Source organism: Patagioenas fasciata, chromosome 3 (assembly GCF_037038585.1).
Source record: "Patagioenas fasciata isolate bPatFas1 chromosome 3, bPatFas1.hap1, whole genome shotgun sequence".
NCBI lineage: Eukaryota > Metazoa > Chordata > Aves > Columbiformes > Columbidae > Patagioenas > Patagioenas fasciata.
Genome location: NC_092522.1, coordinates 108,720,259 through 108,740,028, shown reverse-complemented (window position 1 = coordinate 108,740,028; position 19,770 = coordinate 108,720,259). Strand labels below are relative to the sequence as shown.

Here is a 19,770-nt window from a genome sequence, read left to right as displayed (position 1 = left end):
TGCAACCATGTCATCACATAACAGACTCTGTTTTAAATGTTTGGAAGACTGGACTCCAAAATTGAATCTAAGCCATATTGAGTATTTGTGACAGAAATGTAATTTAGATTTTGTGGCTTTTACCAATCTCAAACTACAATTAATTCTTTGTTGGGTGTACATATGGTAGCAGCAGCATTCTTTAACAGTAAAAATGGCAGTGATGATGATCATTAATTGAAAAAAATGAATCATGGATTGTTTTGGTACAGAGGAAATCAAGGCACATGTACAGATCCCATCAATCTCAGTTAAACAGTGCTATGACTTTGGAATAATTCCCTGAATCAGGACTTAAGGCTGTCAGCTCTAAGGAGCAAGTCTTGTTATCTCCGAGTGTCTAAACTGTGCTTAACCAACTAGAACTGTTATATGGTTGAGAACTTGAGACACAATTGTGAAATACTATATAAACATCCTTTGGGCACTTCAGTAGATTCTGAGAGTTAAAAATAAAATCCTTGCACTTAATCTCTTGGGGGACTCAAGTAATTATTTTTTATTTTATATATAATGTTTATTTATTTTTTAATGAGAATTTAAGCTCCTTATGCAATTTGTACAATGGCTGATGCGCATACTTGTGTTACTCTGAAGGTCAAATACTCTGTGTATTGGACATTTTGAGCTGCTGTCCTGCTTAATTTCCAAATCATTAGCTTAGCAAATGGGAGCTTAAATATAAGCATAGTCAATGGGGAGGAAAAAAGTCTACTGCGTAGTATGTGTAGCGATAGAAAAAGCTACAGAATGCAAGCATAGATTTTTAATTCAACATTCTTAATTTAAAAAAAAACCAAAAAACACCACCACCAATCCCCTCCCCCCGACAAGCTTGCAAAAACTAGGTCTGAATTCCCAGTGGGAATAATGAGCAACAGCAAGAGTGAATGCTGGGAGAGAAGAATGCAATTGTATTAGGCTCCATCACAATGGGAGGTAAACCCAAATCATTTATAAAAGGTAAATGCTGGCAGAACACAGGGAGCTCAGAGCACCACACTGCAGGTGTGATTTATGAGGCTGGGGACTGGCTATAAATCAAACCCTTTTGTTTTAAATAGTACTGCTTCAACGCAGGAGATCGGTTTACATGTAGAGGAAATGATGAAAAAAAAATGCAGTGCATTGCATCCCAAGAATATTAGAGAATCAGCTTTACAATGTGACTATCAGTGCCATGCTCAGACAATAGATATCCGATGTGCAATTTAACGAATGCTCACACTGCTTGAACACAGTGCCTTAATCTAGCAACTCAAGTTTGCTTCAAATATATTAATTATGGGATCTATTTTGTGAGACCAGCTGTTAAAATCACTGCACTTAGGATCAGGAATGCATTGGCTATTCCTGTTAACTAGCTAGAGGTGTCCTTTTATCCCACCAAAGGTTCTGCCTATTTCTATGTTATCCGTATTTTTCCTTAATTATAAAGGTTTATGGGTCTCATTATTTGGTGGCCTTGTCCTGTGGAAATGGGTGGATAAAACAATTAATTCCTGAGGATTCAAATACGAAGTAGTCAACCTGGAAAGTTCTTCATGATTACAGGAAAATACACACCTCTGGCAAAGAAAAGTGCTTTTCTCCTTCTATTGGTTGTATAATTATCAAATGGAAGAGATTTTAAAGGTAATGATTCAAGAGCAGAATGATTTCTTCTGCAGTGCTTTCCAGATCTGCCAGGGCTTATCTTGGCTGCATATTTTGCATTCATTCTGCATGCATACCACTAGAGCAAACTATATGCCTGAAACCACACTGTGTGTCTTGCAACATGGGCCAGAGAAGCACTTAAAAAAAAGCTGAGAGAGGATAAAAGGCCTACATTAAGGGAGGTACAGCAGTTATAACAGTGTTCAAAAAATTTATAATAATAGCTGACTGCACTGCACATGGACGTATCCTGGTCATTCGATGTAATGGTCTTATATCAGTAATGATTTAGCCATGTGAGTGTAAGAAGTTGCCTCTAATTCACTGATAAGCAGAGTGCCTTTACGTCAGCAAGAGCCAAGAGACATCTTGTATTGCAATGCTTTATTACTTTCCAAGAGTCCAAAATGCAAACACGACAGAAACACATGAAGATAATTTCCAGATTCTTTCTGAGGCTGTGATATTGATAAAGCCAGCACCAGCTACTGCTGGAGGCATTAATATCAATTGCAAGGACGAGGAAAGTATCTTTTCACTTAAATAATTGATTTATTTTTTTCCTTATTATTATAAAAATACATCTAGTGCCATAAATTTGTGGGGCATTCTGTAAATGTAAAAACATATTCCCTGCTCAGTAGAGCTTGCAGTCTAAATTAGACAATAGATGAACATGATATATTGATGATGAAGAGAGAAAAGAAAGAAATGACTGAAATTGGTATTACCAGTTACTTGAATATGACCAGGTTTCCAGCTGACAATGGGCCAGACTTTTAAAAGTATTTAGTCTTCTGTTTTCCCAAGATTAGGGTGTCTAAGCATCTTTAAAAATACAGTCATTTTACATGTAAAATCTAATGCACCACAAAAAGCACATTATGTGGGAGGGGAGCAAAGATGGCTTTGTGCCTTGTGAGTCTGATGTTGTCCTAGAGACTACAGGCAATTTAGATAGATGGCCTTGACGGAGGTCTGCCCAAGTTGTGTAGTCCTCTCAGGTTGCAGTGCCATCTGTAATCTTTATAACACTTCATGTTTAACTAGTTTCCTGAAAACTCTTCCCTGTTATGTTATGTTATGTTATGTTATGTTATGTTATGTTATGTTATGTTATGTTATGTTATGTTATGTTATGTTATGTTATGTTATGTTATGTTATGTTATGTTATGTTATGTTATGTTATGTTATGTTATGTTATGTTATGTTATGTTATGTTATGTTATGTTATGTTATGTTATTTCTCCCCCTCTCCGGGCAAACACTCTGTCTCATTTATTTGTCTATCCTGTCCTGCGAGAGAAATAGTTCTGTGGGCCAGAAGTACTGTTTTAAACTCCATTTTTGCAAACTCTTCTGCCTTTTACACAAATAAAGATATCACTCAAGGGACCTTGTTGCAACACTCAAGAAAAAATATAATTAAAGCTGATTTAAGCACTGAATTTCTTTGCCATCATAAAGGTTCTATACACGGAAAAGTATAAGAATATTTATATAGCAGCAACAATAATGAAGGATTTATATCTGCAGCCTCCATGAACAGCAGAGGTTGTGGCTTTTCCTATGTACAGTCATCAGGACTAGCTGGTAATTACCAAGTTCAAAGCCTATTGTCTCCTCCAAGAAGCTCTCTTGTTTTTTCAGGGGTTGTTTCAGAATGACGTGCTGTCTGATGGCTCTATTCCTTTCATAGTTCTTGAATCCTTACCTGGGATGAAAAGTAACTTTTGTGAACATATTTACGGAATGACGTATAATAGACCTAGCAAAGGCTGAAAGCTGGTAATAGTGACTGATGTAGTACCATGGAGGAAAGAAACCTGAACTCTGCTCTCCGAGGAGGCTGAGCAAGGAGTGAGGTAATAACCGGTTTCATTGCCCAGTTGGGGTTGGTAGGAGGAGAGGTGATTTTGCTCCTCAAATTGTGCTCAGAGGACGGGAGGCAGCCTGTATTTTACGTATATGCGGTAGGCGATAGCACAGACTTGTTCAGTGATCTGGGAGGCATTGTGCTACATACAAAGGTCTCCTGCAAAGCTGATGAATATTTTTCTTCCTGTTGCAGGGCTGGTACATTGAATGCCTCCCTGAAAATCTTGAATCCAGCCTTGCCATGGTTTGCTTGCTGTATAATCTCATTAAGCCCATGGGTACTGCTCTGAGGTAAAATCACAGGAGAATTTTTTGTATTCTGTAGCTGACAAAATGAAATGTCCTGAATTTATTCTAATGGCGTGGTTTTACTTTCAAGTAGATGTTGGCACACACAAACCATTTCAAAATGTCTGCTGCAATGACTGCAAGCGTGAAACGTTCCATAGGAACCTACATACACACATGTGATGTCTGTGGGCAGGGTGTGTAAACAGGGCAATTTGTGAACTTTGCTTCTTAAACCATAACCTTCCACATAGGAAACTCAAGTAGGTCATGTACTGAGGGGAGCCAGGAAATGCACATACGTGTGTGGTGCAAATCTGATAGCCTGTCTATTAACTGGGAGTGGCCAACAGATGTGCATCCCAGTTTGTCAGATGTGTTTATAAATTCTCTGAGGTGTTACAGATACGAAGTGTATATCAGAGTTTAGAATCTGACCTTCAAAAGTAGATGTCTTCTAAGATTATATTCAACTTCCTTGTGATAAGAATTAGCTTTCCAACTTAATCAGTATTTGTGACTTGATTCAGCAGAGCACTGAAGCTATAGTTATGGCAATCTCCATTCAGCAAAATTTTAAGCTTTAAATACATGCTCCAGGAACAGAGCTTAAAATTAAATGTGGGTTTATATGCTTTGCAAAACTGGCTTTTGAGTTTGAGCCTCTGAATGGGAAAATTAGTCATGAATGTTTGGTTCATAGTGTGAAATTTCCCCCCTTTTCTCAGGAGGGGACTGGCACAGGAGGTGTCACTGGAAACCACGACTACGAACAGGTAGCAGGAGATTTTAGAACCCCCTTTTAAAATAACAGCTAAACATGTGGGTAGGTATAAAATAAGCAGAAGTATTTTGTTTAACATTTGGATATTAAAAAAAAAAAAAAAGAAAAAATATTTGGAAGACTGACTTTTCAATTTCAAAATTAAGTGAAAAATTTTTAATTCAGAAAAAGTTTGCAGTCATCTGTAACCCTCAGGGTCTGTATGCCTGCTGATAGACATTCCTTTTCTAAGTCATTATTCCAAGATCCTGGGATTGTAAAAATGTAAGATATATGAACAAATAAATACACACATGTGTTTTGATATGCTCCGCCATTCCTCTGATGTTGTCCTGTAAGGTACAATAAAGACATGAGAAATCAGAGTAAAGGGAGCAGGAACATCAGGGATAAAGATTTTCTTTAATTCCTTCAGGAATAAAGACATAGGAATCAGTGCTTTGGAGGATGCCCTGATACTAGGCCCTAATGCGTGTATAGAAATGCCATCTCCAGCTTTGCTGCTATCAGAGTTCTGCAAAGTCCGCTCCACTGAGATGTTCTCAGTCTGAACACGGGATGTCTTTCACTTCACTACACTGCGCCATCGGCAGCAGCAGCATCTCACTTCCTCCCCTGTGTCTGCACACCAGTAACATCGCTATCTCCCAACCGTGACAAACCAAAGAGCCCAGTCATCCTTATCTGCTCTCAAAAATGTGCACTTTGAGGAATCTCCCAAAAATGGTAACTTCCTGATGTGAATCCTCCATCCTAACGTCAGCGAGTGGCTCCTGACTTTTTAAGCATTTGAGTATTTTTTTTTTTGGCATTGATACAAAAGATACTATCTTACAAAAGTAGTTCATTAGTTGAACAGTGCTCTTTCACAGCATTGTCAGAATTAGTGCTCCAGATGAGAGCACTTTCTGGTCTGGTGCCTATCTTCACATTTGCCAGGGGGCAATACTGTAACAGCTTGGCAATGGGAAGATTCTTTAAAAGCCCTGATTAGGCCTTAATGCTGGTGTTCATTTCTGTCTTTAATGTGCCTGTGATAAATTGTTATCATAGTCCAGTGATTTGTAAGGTCTGAGGTAGGCTCTCTGTTGTGGGATGTGAGAAGGATGGAGATCCTGCCAGACAGCCCACCTCCAACCTTATAAATTGCTGGAAAGAGGGTTTTGGAGCAGGAATCTGGATTTGTTTGTGATTTTGTATACAAGTCTTTTTATTTAATAGCTGTGAAGAGTATAAAACAGGGTAAACAAACTATTGCTTCAAAGGGAAATGTTTCAAAAAACTTTGAGAACACCTGTCATAATTATTGTATATAAATTAACTTCCATTTCCAGTTATACTCTGAGCTAGAGAATATATTACATACATGACTTCTGCTGGTCATTTGCATATTATGGGAAAGAGCATGTGTTTTGCTATTTTTAAATTATTTGTTTAATGTCCTTGTAAAGTTTCATTTCTCTTTCTTTAGTTCAACGCAGGTAAGAATTTCTATTTTAAACCTCATAAATTGGAGAAATTTCCTATTAATTCATCTGGCATATCCATTGTTAGCAATGTTAGATTTTTCTTTATGTGTTGTATAATCGGTGATCGATCCAGTTTAGCTCTAAGTGTCAGAAGAATCAGAAGTCCCTCTAATTTCCAGAACCTGCTTCACAACTTTGTAGACTGTGTATATTCCAGTCACAGTCTTTATCTGTGCAAAATTTGGAATCAATGTATTGAAGTCAACAAAACTGTTTTAGTTTAACATAATGTAATCCTCGAACTCCGTCTATCATTCCAGCACTTGTTAGGCATTCTGGTTTTGTTCATAGTAGGAGCCATAATAATGAAATTGGTTTCCCTCTGTTTACTCATCCAGTTTATTGCAAGAGAATTCCATGTTCATTTGCCCGTTACGCAGCATTTTGTGGGGTGAAAGAAACAAGCCAAAAGAAATCAGCAGAAGAAGTAGTTATCATGTTGGGTGAGATGCTGCTCTCATTTGTTTTTAGTATAAATGCAGAACAGCTCCACTTCTCCCAGAGGAGTTCAGTTGCGTTTGGTTGGGTGAGACTAAATCCAGATTATACTCTGAACCCCAAAACTCACCCTCTCTATGCCTATTTGCTGCACTGAGTTACAAAAGAGACTTCTTATGATCCTGTAGGCTGTATGCTATGATTTCCATTACCTCTGCTGTTCCTCTGTCTCCCTTATTGCCAGTCGTGTTCCCCAAGTTGGGCAGCCAAATAATGTGTCCTCCACGGCTGTTAAAATTGTACTATAAATAGACTGGGAAGCAATATTGCTGGAGCAAAGCATTTGGCACAGTACTCTTTCCTCTCCCCAGTGGCAAAGTTGTTCATGACCACAACACACCTGGTCTCCATTATCTGGAGACCATAACCCTGGGGTTGTTTCTGCATCTGGGTCCCTCACAGGGTTACACCGAGCATAGTGCATTTCAGTGAGGATGCCACCATCAGTGCGTCAAATGTTGTACAAAGGACCTCTCCTCCCGCATTGCTCTGCACTATGAACAAAAAAGCATTCTCAGAGGAGCCAAATGAAAAACTTTCTGCACGGTTGGCTCAGTTAGAGATTGGCAGTCAGGAATTTGTGAGCTGGTAAATCTCTAAGCTCTGACTTGCGTAGACCAGGGGTGTCAAACTCATTTTCACCGGGGGGGCCACATCGGCCTCTTAGTTGCTTTCTGAGGGCTGAATGTCATTTTAGGACTGTATAAAAGTAGGAATAGTTACGTTTACACAGTCCTAAAATGACATTCAGCCCTCAGGAGGCAACCGCAAGGCCGATGTGGCCCCCCGGTGAAAATGAGTCTGACAACCCTGGCAAAGAGACTTGACATGACAGTAGATTAAGTGATCCAGTTTTGCTTTCCCCTCATGCCACTCAACTTCCCATTTAGCTGCACCACCTGAAATCTTCCCAGCCTCAACTTCAGGGCCTTACAGATGTTGCCTTCACTGCTGTGTCACCTTTCTGTACTAATTTACCAGCATTGCATCTGTCCCCTGCCTACAACTTTGGGCTGTCTGTCATGTATTTTCTATACCTGGTACAGTTTTTCCTCAGAAAACTGACTTGCTTCTGTATGCCAATAATTCTTTGCCTACCTATCATGCCTTTCATGCCTTCTGCATCTAGCATTATTAGGCCTTTAAGTAATGAAATAGCTTGTTTTCATTTGTTATGCGTGCTGTACATGTTGGGTGGGCTAAGATCAGTACTATTCTTGTGGCGTTACATTTTCGAAAGCTGCATGTACAGGATCCCTGTAGACCATAATAAAAATCTCTGAATATATCTTAATTTCAATAATGTGAGGGTAGTGGCTGAAACCAATACTTCATGGCAGGATCCGGGACTAAAGTAATTACAGCAGTCCCTTGCAGCTAAACATGTAGATATTGTAGATGAAGTGTTTATGCATTTAGGTGATTCTTGGAGAAAAAAAGAAGTTTGGAAATTCTAAATAATAATTTTAAATAAATTAATATTGCAGAAACTTATTCTTTGGAATGATGATTTGTTGGCAGCTTAGAACAAATCAAGTAAGAATTTTATACAAATACCCAAGTATTATTTAAAATGTGCCACAGCATTGGTAGGACACCTCTAAGCTGTTGCTAAACTCCACTTTCAAGTTTGTGGTGAACTCCCAAGTTCCATTTTGACTGTGTGGTTTGAAACATGGTCTCTTCTTTTGGCTTCTCTGGCAGTTTTCCAATAAACAGGCTGTCAGCCTGTTATGCTTTCACAGCTGTATTAGCCCCTTTGGCCTCCCTACCAAGTTCCTGACTAACATCAGCTCATCTTTGCTGAGAATGTCAGTCCTACTGGAAAAGTGAGTTTACAATTTATTCTTTGGGGTGTGACAGGTGATAGCAAACAGACAAACACACTTTGCGCTCTTTGCACACCAGTCACTTTTCTACTGAAATAGCACAAGAACTAAAACATGTGTATGCATGCACATTTATGGAAAGAAAAATTTATATTTATGTACAAAAATGTGTATATGTGTCTTTCTAAGAAGGAGAAAGAATATATGTGCTTGTTGCCTTTTCTTTCTTCTGTTTCCCTACCGCTCCCAGGAGTTGCCCATGTCAGAGCTTTCCAGGCAGTCCCCAGTCCTCATGTGAGGCACAGTTCTTCCTCTGAGTCACGAGCTCAGTGTCGTTTGGTTCATACTTCCTTACTTGGCCCATTGCCTTCTCCATCTCTTTGTCTCAATTTCTTTTTTGCTCAGCTTGCCCTCCCCAGTTTCTTTATCTGTGAGATTTTATCAAGGGAAAGTATGCGTTTCTGTAGGATCGTATCAATGCTTTATTTCATTCTTCTGCCTTTAGGAAAATTCCCAGGCTCCATCTCCAACACCCAGTACAGAACAATCTGCCTTTTCCTGGATGTCAGCCTTCCCATTGCCCCGTCCTGGTGCCCACTCAACAACCCTTACAAGAGACTTTTTCAAAGACAAATTTTTTTGGTCCCACTTCCCTGCTTATTACCACAAACTGTATTGAATCAAGGTACGGTGAAAAGGTTGGATTCAGTGATCTTAAAGGTCTTTTTCATCCAAAATGATTCTATGATTCTGTGATATAAAAGTGCAGATGATTCCTACACTAAAACTAGGATCCTGTAAGGTGTGTAGACGTGCCCTGGATGACTCCTAAAAGGTTTTGGAAAAAAGACTGACCTAGGAGACTACAAGGCCCCAAACTAAATTAGTAACTCAGGAAAAGGTGTCAAGCTCTCAAATTACAAAAAAACCCCAATCTCTTAAACAATACAGCATAGGGACAGTTTTCACTTTCATGCAGTAAACAGGAGTTTCAGGGGTAACTTGATTGCAAATGAGCCGTACTTGACAGACAAAGTCAGAGTGAAACCTGAGCGTGGTGTTTGTGAATGCATTTGGGCTGAAACTGAAGAAAAGCTTTCCATGAATTGCTGTAAATGGAAACGGTGTGTTAACCTAGATGGGTGCTCTACTTCCCAGCTGAGGCACCCCATTCTGCTCGCTCTCTGTGGACCAGCACAAAGCCAGAAGAGGGGACCTTGAGTGGAGGGCTCTGCCCCAGGCACGACATCGGGGAGGAGCTGTTATTCAAGCACAAACTGCTCTTTGCTCCTCTCCTCTGCAGAGTGTAAGACAGGGGAGGTATAAACCCTCCTGAGCTGTGTCCTTTCTTCTCCCAGCCAGCTGCTCTTGGCATGGCCTTGTCCCCATCTTGCTGATGCTATTGGGGTGTCCAGCCTCTGTGGGCAGCATAATTCCCCACAAGACACAGGTTGCAGCCCTCATTTCAATGTTCTGTGCCTACATTCCCAGGGACTGGGAGGTGGGACCTTTTCAAGGGCATTTCGTTCTCTTTTCATATTTTCACATCATCTTTTTTTTTTTGAAAAACAGAAAAGTTACAAACTGCTTTATTTTTCTCTCTCCACCGTGTTTCTTGTAGTCTATAGCCATTCCCCAAAGTATAGCCACTGTTGAAAAGTAAGGGTTGTTCAATAGCACACAAAAATCTCACACCATGTTTATTGCCACTTTGCTAAGGAAAATGCTGTATTTAGTGCTACAGGTTTATGACACAGAAAATGGTCTTTTTTCTAAACTTATGGCAAGTTTTTATTTTTAGATCACTTTCCAAAGCTGTAGAAATATTAGATAACTAGATATATGCTAATATTTTCCTTTGTTGGATTGTAATTCTTTCTGATAGAGAATTTAGCTATTTTTCTTCATGATACTTGGGGAACTTCTAGACCTTTCAAGTGATTTCACTATTAATTTAAGTCTGCGCAGTGTCCAATATATGTTAGTAGTTAGATTTGTACTGGTTGTTGCACCCCGACATAAGTACTGACTGAACAAAATGGAAAAAGGGCAAAGATTGAAGTCAGTGCTAAGATTTGTGGCTGTTTCATTTCTGCCCCTCTTGCCCCCGTCAAATCCCATCTGTCTGTATTGGAAAGCAGCTGTTCACCCTGCTGTTGGTCAGACTTCACTCAGGTGATGTTGGAGAAATTTATTGTAAAATTGTGGGTATCTATCTCCATGCAACTGACAGCTCCAACCTGCCACAAAGAGAGAAAGTGAGACAAAATCAAGGGAAAGTCAAAGAACACTAATTTCTGCAGAACTGGACTCCAGTTCCTTCGCCATCTTTGCTGGGCTCACACCAGTATGTCTGCGTCTCTTGAACTGGGGAGCCCAGGACTAGGCCCAGCACACCAGATGTTTCTCACCAGTGCTGAGCAGAGAACAATCACCTCCCTTGACCTGCAAGCAAAACTCTTCCTAATGCAGCCCAAGAGGCAGTTCACCTTCTTTGCTGCAAGGGCACATTGCTGGTATGTGTTCATTTTACTGTTCTCCAGGGACCTCAGGATGTTTTTTTGCAAAACTGCTTTCCATCTGGTCAGCCCCCACCATATACTGGTGCATGGGGTTGTTCCTTCTCAGCTGCAGGACTTGGCATTTCCCTCTGTTGAACGTCATGAATTTCCTGTTGGCCCATTTCTCCAGCCTGTCAAGGTCTCTCTGGATGGTAGCACAAACATTTGGTACATCAGCCACTCCTCCCAACTTTGTATTGTCTGCAGACTTGCTGAGGGTGCACTCTGTCCCCATCATCCAGGTCCTCAATGAAGAGGTAAAACAGTCCTGGCCCCAGTATGAACTCCCAAAGTACTCCACTGATGATTGATCCTCCAGCTGGACTTCGTGCAGCCCATGACAACCTTCTGAGCCCAACAGTTCAGCCCACTTTCAAGTCCACCTCACTGTTCATTTATCTAGTCAATACTTTGTCAGTTTGTCTATGAGACTCTTGTAGGAGACAGTATGAAAAGCTATGCTAAAATCATGATAAAGCCAGAACTTTCAGGTCTGGTCCTGCCAGTATCAGACCTTCTCTTTTCTGAGTTATATTTCTGTTGAGGTCTTTTGTCCTGGACAAGTCGCTAAGTCTCTTTTTGTGCCATGTTTTGTGAGGCTGGACCTGATGTTTACAGTTACACAGAAAGAAGAGAGGAATGATCTTGCATAGAAAGTATTTTAATACTGTCAAGTATGAGCAGTTTACATAATAAGATTCAGAAGTGAGAGTTAGGCATGGACCATTGATACCAAATATTTAAAATATAAAAATAAAATAAAAGTATTTATAAAAACAGAGCAGTTTGTTAAAGCTTTAAAAATTTATTGAACTTAGCGTGCACAAATGTTAAACATGTACAGTTTACCTTTAAGAGGAAAGGCTCTGCAGTGGGCATTTAGCTAGATTTGTACACCTACACACTGCAGATGGTTTAGTTTTATAAGAGATAAAACTGCATTTGGTGGAACTGATTAAATATAAAAACACCACCATCTGCCATTTATTCTAATATAAAATGGTTTGGGCAGATGCTGACATCTTTTGAGATGATTGATTCATCTCTGACAAGTGAAGATTCTCAGAGGGTTCCAGCTGCCCACTGCTCACACAATACCCGCTTATGAGAGCAAACGCCAATCACTGTGCTATGATTCGGATGTAGCAGGTGAACGAAGGGCACTTTAATAAGCAGCAGCCTGGAATTTCTAACTGCATAGCTGGGGGGGGGGGGTTTCTTCTTCTTCCTCTTTTTTTTTCCCGTCCTTCCATTTCTTCCATCTCCTACACTTCTGGCCCACATTAAGCTGTGAGAATATTTTATGCACACAGTATACTGTATTCTGTATTGGAGCACAGCTACCTTAGCATAGCAATAACTGGAAGGGAGACAATTTCTTGCACAAATAGCTCTCTTTCATTTTTCAGAGTGGAAAACCATCAGATACTCTCTACATACGCTATTTATTTTAAAATTATTTTTTTGCTAGGTGTCCATCAGGGTTACATTTAAACGTCCTGGAGTATTATTTATTGAGTAGGACACCAGATGCTTTGTAATGACTTAAATAACAGATGTTTATCTTGTTTTATTTGATAACATTGACACACTCTACTGTGGTATGCTTTAGGGCAGCTTGCTGCAGCATCATCTTTTTTAAAGGTTTTGCTCAAACTTTTCAGAACTTGCATGATAAGTTATGGAAGAATGCATTTAAAAATACTCAGGACCAGATTGTGACATCCATACCCATACTGAATAGCTGTTTGCACCAGCAGTAAGTCCTACTGCAGACAGAGCATTTCTTATGAAATAAGGTCCTGACCCAAATCTGGAGTTGCCGTAACTGCATTGGACTTTTGGTCTGTCTCCAAGTAGGAGAAAGTGCCATATAATTAAACCATCATGCAATAAGGAAGCAAATCAAGTCAGTCCTAACGTTGCAAAGATATAAACTGCAGGACTTCTTCAGAATATCTTAAATAGGGTGCTCTTTTTGTACATGTAGAATGTAATCTCTAACGGTGTCCCTCACTGAAAAGCATCACTTCAAACAGTTTCTTCACTATAAAAAAATCAGTTCAAAATTAAGAGGGTCTGTTTATATGAAGTGACATGAAAATGTAACAGCTTGGTGTTGTGCTGGCAGAGGAGTGTATGGTATGTATATAGAAGACTGGTCAGAGGGGTACTGAATGATTGTACTGTCATTTACTCTTGAATGTATCCGGAGTAATTCCAGCAAAGTCTGGAATAACCCTATTGTACATGGAAAAAGTTGGTGCTATGATAAGGGTAAGAAAACACTCTGTGAGAGAAGCTAAAAGCTATTTAGTAAAGAATGGATTCTTATTGTTACAGAATATTTTCTGCTCACCTGTTGCTGAAGACAAGGCTATAGATGGTGTCATTTCATTGTTTTAAAAGGTAAGGGGCAAAAATAAGTCAACCAGATCCTTATCTGGTGTAAACTGGCGCTTGAAGTCAGTGAAACTAGTCTTATTTTTATCAGTTGTACCTCTGGGCCGGAGGATTCAGAAATTCCTTACACTTCTCTTCGTATGAACCCCTTCTTTACTTACGATGTTTCCTTCATTCAAAATTTAAGATTCTTCACATTTACCTCAGACTCCTTTTTCCCCAGGTGCTTTTTCATCAGGAAGAGATAATCTGACATCTTGACTGAGAACAACTTTACTGGCCCTTCCTGGATACCAGTTTGCAGAAGGATGCTTCCCCTGCAAAAGTGGGATTCTCCCATCAGAGAGAGCAACTGTGGTATTTCATTGAGTGATCTGGGAAGTTGGATGCTTGGAGTTGCCTCTGAGGCTGGGTTTACTGCTGGGAAAAAGCAAGGTCTATGTTAAACTCAAAAAGCAACACCCTAATTTGAATGTTCAAAAGTTTTGATTTTAAACAATGAAACAGAATCTGGAAAATAAGTGTTTTGGAAGTTGAAAGGAAAATTGGAATCGTAGTGAATGTAGAGTACTTAATACACGGTATGCATATCTGACTTCAGGGAAAAGACTTTTCATTTTGGCTCTTATTTCCTCTGACATAGAAACATAATACAAATCTAAAGTGTCTGATCCAAGAAACAGCCACCAGAACCTTTATAATGCAAATGATCTGACTGTTCTATAGTGTCTTTTTTTCCAGAAGGGTCCAAGAAGTGGTCCCACAAGTTACATGTGGCTTTTTCCCGAAGGGTTCCACAAGTTACATGTGGCTACATGAATCAGTTCCCACACCACTGAATTAAAGGGAGCTCTGGAGAGCAGAGCATCCTTCTGCCAGTGCACAGGAGCATTACCCAGCATTTTGGGACGGGAAGCAGAAAATACAACGGAGGGAAAATAACAAAATAAGAAAAGGTGAAACAGATTAAAATTAAGATTCAAAGAGAACTGAGGAAGAGGATAAAATCAGATCTATGGGTTTTTTTGACAGTGTCATCAGAGCTGGTGATACATATTGTTATTGATAGCTATAGCTGACCTTCACAATATTTGTCAGGAAGGTTTCCAGGACTTAGGCAAGGTTATCTGGGCAGCTCTGTGTTTTATCTGCTCTGTGTTTCTGCCTCATTTCTCCCTGCAGCCCTTCCTCCTGTGTGCCCAGGCTTCCGGAAAGAGGCAGAAGACACTGGGGTCCCTACACCCTGCCCAGATGTGATGCTTTCAAGGAACAGCAGCATGGGGAATAAGCAGGAGGAGTTAGAATCCTATGTTCGGTTGGGAGATTATGATCTGGTGGCAATTACAGAAACGTGGTGGGACAGTTCACATGACTGGAATGTGGTCATGGATGGCTACGCCCTTTTCAGGAAAGACAGGCCAGCCAGGCGTGGTGGTGGAGTTGCTCTCTATGTGAGAGAGCAACTGCAATGTACTAAATTCTGCCCGGGAGCGGATGAGGAACGAGTTGAGAGTGTATGGGTCAGGATCAAGGGACAGGCTGGCAGGGGTGATACTGTTGTAGGTGTCTATTACAGGCCACCAGATCAGACTGAGGAAGTTGATGAGGCCTTCTATGTGCAGCTGAGAGTGGCCTCACAGTCACAGGCCCTGGTTGTTGTGGGTGATTTTAACTTCCCTGATGTTTGCTGGAAGGGCCATTCAGCCAGCCAGCCACAGTCCAGGAGGTTCCTCCAGTGCATTGATGATAAGTTCCTCATGCAGATGGTGGAGGAGCCGACCAGGAGAGGTGCACTGCTGGATCTCATCCTCACTAACAAAGAGGGTCTGGTCGAAGCAGTAAAGGTCGAGGGCTGCCTGGGTTGCAGTGACCACGAGATGGTGGAGTTCAGCATCTTGTGTGGCAGGAACAGAATAGCAAGTAGAATTGCAACCCTGGACTTTGGCAGGGCTAATTTCGGCCTTTTCAAGCAATTGCTGGGGGAAATCCCATGGGCAAGACTGCTTGAAGGAAAAGGGGCCCAAGAGAGCTGGATTGCATTCAGAGATTGCTTCTTCCATGCTCAGGATCAGAGCATCCCCACACGTAGGAAGTCGAGGAAGGGAGCCAGAAGGCCTGCGTGGTTGAATAGGGATCTGTTGGGTATGCTCAAGCAGAAGAGGCGAGTTTACAGGTCATGGAAGCAGGGGCTGGCCACTTGGGAGGAATATAAGGCTGCTGTTAGAGGATGCAGGAAGGCAGCTAGGGTAGCCAAGGCCTCCTTAGAATTACAGCTGGCGAGAGGGGTCAAGGACAGCAAGAAGAACTTTTTCAAATACATAGCAGATAAAACTAATACCAGAGGCAATGTAGGCCCACTGATGAATGAGGTGGGTGCCCTGGTGGCAGAAGACACAGAGAAGGCAGAATTGCTGAATGCCTTCTTTGTCTCTGTCTACTCCGCTGGAGGCTGTCCTGGGGAACCCTGTACCCCTGAGACCCCGCATGAAGCCAGGTTAATGGAGGAGTTTGCTTTAGTCGATGAGGACTGGGTTAGGGAACAATTAAGTAGTCTGGACGTCCATAAATCCATGGGTCCAGATGGGATGCATCCGCGGGTGCTGAGGGAGCTGGCTGAAGTCATTGCTAGACCGCTATCCATCATTTTTGCCAAGTCTTGGGAAACGGGAGAGGTGCCCGAGGACTGGAGGAAAGCAAATGTCACTCCAGTCTTTAAAAAGGGCAAGAAGGAGGACCCGGGTAATTATAGACTGGTCAGCCTCACCTCTGTCCCTGGGAAAGTAATGGAACAGTTTATCCTTGGTGTCATCTCAAGGCACATCAGGGATAAGAGGGTCATTAGGGGCAGTCAGCATGGCTTTACCAAGGGTAAGTCATGCTTGACCAACCTCATAGCCTTTTATGAGAATGTAACAAGGTGGATGGATGATGGCAGAGCGGTGGATGTGGTCTACCTTGACTTCAGCAAAGCCTTTGACACAGTCCCTCACAGCATCCTCACAGCTAAATTGGGGAGGTGTGGTCTCGACAATAGAGTAGTGAGGTGGGTTGCAAACTGGCTTAAAGAGAGAAGCCAGAGAGTGGTGGTCAATGGTGCGGAGTCCAGTTGGAGGCCAGTATCTAGTGGAGTGCCTCAGGGGTCAGTACTGGGGCCAATATTATTCAATATATTCATAAATGATTTGGACGAGGGAATTGAGTGTACTATCGGCAAGTTTGCTGATGACACTAAGCTGGGAGGAGTGGCTGACACGCCATAAGGCTGTGCTGCCATCCAGCGGGACCTGGACAGGCTGGAGAGTTGGGCGGGGGATAACCTGATGGAATTTAACAAGGGAAAGTGTAGAGTCCTGCATCTGGGCAGGAACAATCCCAAGTTCCAGTATAGGTTGGGGCATGACCTATTAGAGAGCAGTGTAGGGGAAAGGGACCTGGGGGTCCTGGTGGACAACAGGATGACCATGAACCAGCACTGTGCCCTTGTGGCCAGGAAGGCCAATGGCATCCTTGGGTGTATTACAAGGGGGGTGGTCAGTAGATCGAGAGAGGTCCTCCTTCCCCTCTACTCCGCCCTGGTGAGACCCCATCTGGAATATTGTGTCCAGTTCTGGGCCCCTCAGTTCAAGAAGGACAGGGAACTGCTGGAGAGGGTCCAGCGTAGGGCAACAAAGATGATTAAGGGAGTGGAGCATCTCCCTTATGAAGAAAGGCTGAGGGAGCTGGGGCTCTTTAGTTTGGAGAAGAGGAGACTGAGGGGTGACCTTATTAATGTTTATAAATATATAAAGGGTGAGTGCCACGAGGATGGAGTCAGGCTCTTCTCAGTGGCAAACAATGATAGGACAAGGGGCAATGGGATCAAGCTGGAACACAAGAGGTTCCACTTAAATTTGAGAAAGAACTTCTTCTCAGTGAGGGTAACAGAGCACTGGAACAGGCTGCCCAGGGAGGTTGTGGAGTCTCCTTCCCTGGAGACATTCAAAGCCCGCCTGGACACATTCCTGTGCGACCTCACCTAGGCGTTCCTGCTCCAGCAGGGGGATTGGACTAGATGATCTTTTGAGGTCCCTTCCAATCCCAAATATACTGTGATACTGTGATACTGTGATACTGTAACACTCTCAGTGTGTGAACAAGGGGTGAATTTGTCTCCCTTGCCGCTTACCCCCCTCCCAGCCACCCCAGTGTCAAGCAGCAGAGTTGACTCCTGGAGCTGGGACTGTGCTCAAAGCTCAGCGCTGCCCTCAGTGGGAGCGTTCTCCGGCTGCCACCGCTCCGAACAGAACCAGATGGAGCAGAGAGAGGAAAGAGGGACCAAAAAAAAGAGAGAGAGAGAAAGAAGAGAGTTTCCCACAAAAACGGTTCATAAAAAATGAACAGTTTTCAAAATCCTGGTTTTTTTTTTATTTCTTAAAAAAAGACTTTCTCATAAACGTTTAGAAATGGTTATAATTTTTTCTTTCCTCTTGCCTTTAGGTTTGGAAGTTAAAACATGAAAAAATCCCCCACTCCGTTTGATTTTATGTTAGCTGAAAATTTTGTCTGACAAAGCTATAACTTGCCATAGAACTGAGTTTTGAGACTGGAGTTCTATGTGATAAGCACTCAAGTATTGTCATTACAACTGTTGTTTCACACCTGAATTCTGTTAAGTTGCCATTTTTATGTTGAAAAGAGGTTTCTTTTTTCTTTTTCTCTCTTTTTTTTTTTTTTTTTCTTTTCCTCTTTTGCTTGCAATTCAATCTTGTAACAAATAACGTTGGGCCAATGATTTCCGGAGATTGCCTGAATGCAGCGATGGTGACAGTGCCGCTACTTTGTGCCTAATCGTTCCTTCACTCGTGGGAGACACATTAGGTGATTAAAAAAGTCTGTAAACAAAAGCTGAGGTGCAGCTTCTCAGCAGTGTGATGCAGAGTGGCATTGTGGCGGATGATTAGTCTTCTTGGGAGCAAAATCAATGAAAGCAGCGGTAGTCAGATGTCTTCTGGCGTAATTTTTCCTATGTGCAGGTGAAGTGTGTTACAGAAGTCTTAGGAGCTGTTGGTATTGTCACAATTTTCCACCAGCTCTACAGTCAGCATTTACAAAAGTTTCTGACAGATTTGAGTGCGCTCCTGTGGAGAAAACCTGTGTATGGGATTTAGGCAGGAAGAAAAATGGAAAGGGGCAAAAATTTCCTAATATTCTCCCCAAAAACTCTCATTGAAACCTCACAGATTTCTTCTCTCGTTGCAACCCACTCCTTCATTCCCTGTCAGTGCTGCTTATCTGGGGTAAGAATCATGTCTGGAATTTATAAATGCTTCTCTGTTGTGCAAAAGAACTTTGATAGCATGAAATGAATAGCAGGTAACATAATAAGAAAAAGTATCTGGCTACGGCTTTGGAAATGTAAATTCTTTTATCAGTCTCCCTGCTAATTGGAATCGCTGTTTGTTGTTTCACATTTAGTGGATTTCATTATATTTTCTTTGGTAATTAGATATTTTAACTCTAAATTAAAAATACTAGACCAAAAAAAAGAAAAAACAACACCAAACCACGAACAAAAACCCCCTTCATTAAGATGCAGTCAAAGTTGTATGTAGATACGACTTTAATTAAAATAATATTGTTAGAATGCAGTGTTAAGGAAAACAAAGCAAACAAATGAACCACAAAACTTTGAAACTTGGCAAGAAGGACCCGATCCAGTCCTTCTAAGTCACTACAAAGGCCCTTGGAATCTGCACTGTGCTTCAAGCAGGTCCACTGAGTGAGAGCTTGAACTGGGGGGCAAGTTTGAGAGGAAGAGGAGGGTTTTGCCCCCATCCTTCAGCCTGCTGGTGGTGCCTCTTTTGGGCTCTCTTCCTCCTGTGCTGTATTCAGCTCCAGCAGCAGCCATCTCCCAACCTGGTTGGGGCTACCAAATGCTCCCTGCCATGTTTGGATGCAATAGAGGAAGTGTCAGAAGAGGATTTTTGTGTTGTTCATCATATATCCATATGGAAAAATCCCCCCCCAAAATGATGTTGTTCCAGGCAGGTGGAGAAAGCACTCTAGACCTGAGGAGCTTTTAAATGGGAGGTCTTGTGAATTTTTCATACTTTGCGTATTTTTAAAATATATATGATGCTACAAAAATAAAGAAAAATTTCTTGAAAGCATGCGTGTACCTCTAAATTATTTCTCAAGGGAAAAATGAGTCAGATGAATCACACTCCTGTGCAGATAGCAAAGAGGAGGTCACAGACCTGCTGCTTGCACTTTTATTGATACTACAGAGCTAAGAGCTATCTTAAAACGTATTTTGGAAGAT

At 41.6% G+C, this 19,770-nt stretch overlaps 1 long non-coding RNA gene across 3 annotated transcripts in view; it reads left to right on the top strand.

Moving 5' to 3' along the window:
• LOC139827768 (uncharacterized) overlaps positions 1-15,069 on the top strand; it is a 49,495-nt gene extending 34,426 nt beyond the window's left edge. For 2 of the 3 annotated variants that reach the window (XR_011738702.1, XR_011738700.1), the window contains one exon: positions 3,771-3,857. This is a non-coding gene — a long non-coding RNA (uncharacterized lncRNA). Of the gene's footprint in view, positions 1-3,770; positions 3,858-13,409; positions 13,476-13,692 lie in introns of those variants that run through there. The other variant, XR_011738701.1, reaches the window with a different exon arrangement.
• The last annotated feature ends 4,701 nt before the right edge of the window (positions 15,070-19,770 follow it).